This window comes from Myripristis murdjan, chromosome 12, assembly GCF_902150065.1.
Source record: "Myripristis murdjan chromosome 12, fMyrMur1.1, whole genome shotgun sequence".
NCBI lineage: Eukaryota > Metazoa > Chordata > Actinopteri > Holocentriformes > Holocentridae > Myripristis > Myripristis murdjan.
The window spans coordinates 18,946,962-18,947,882 of NC_043991.1; positions in this window are offsets into that span (position 1 = coordinate 18,946,962).

Below are 921 nucleotides of genomic sequence, written 5' to 3' on the forward strand. Positions count from 1 at the left end.
AGACCGGGGGGACCGGGTGGTCCGGGGGCATGGGGGAGTGCTGGAGGCCACGACCGCCACCGCGGAGCCGAGGGCAAGTCATGGGCGCGTTTTGATCCCTTAAGGCTTTACAAGGGTTAAACCACTAAATTAGGGTCAATTTTTAATTGTACAACAGAGCTCTGCTTCATTTTTTATCTTTTATTTTGTTGGACTCTGATTAGAATTAATCGTACATCAAATTAATCCTTGTTGATGCCACCCAGCCACAGTGTCATATGAAGGCTTGTTTAGGCTGTGAGATAGTTTTTGAAAGAGTTTCAAACATTAGCAACAAGCCAAAAATCTTCCCATATTAAAGTCGGATTGAAATGACATCTTGGTGTAAATACCCAATTTCCCCTCGGGGTTAAATTTTTTTTTCTCACATGGCTGAAGTGAAATGTTCTTACACAGGAAACAGCTACAAAAAACAAGTTCTATTTTGTACCAGCCAAATGACCACAGCAAACTGTTCAGTGACCGTTGTACTCCATTCAGCTGCCGTGGCTGAAGGTGGGTGGTTGTGAGAACGTTACCTTTACCTCGCAGTGAATCAAACTATCATCATAATCAAAAATACTGTTTATAAAAGGTCTTCATAGTTTTTAGAGTGATGATATCTCAAGATTTGACTGTGAAGATTGATGAACAGTGAAATCAAATTTTTAAAAAAAAAATTCTTCAAGCCACTCTGGTCTGATTTTAGAAATCACTTGAGAGTTATTCAGCTACAGCCTCTAAAGTTGTATAGTTAGTTAGTTAGTTAATTAGTTAGTTAGACTTTTTTGTCCCCGGGGGCCAAATACAACTTGGGTACTAACAGGGGTGTCATGTTTTATTGATTATATCATTATCGTTTTCTCAAACTTCCTTTATATTTGGCATGTAGCTGTTTTGTCA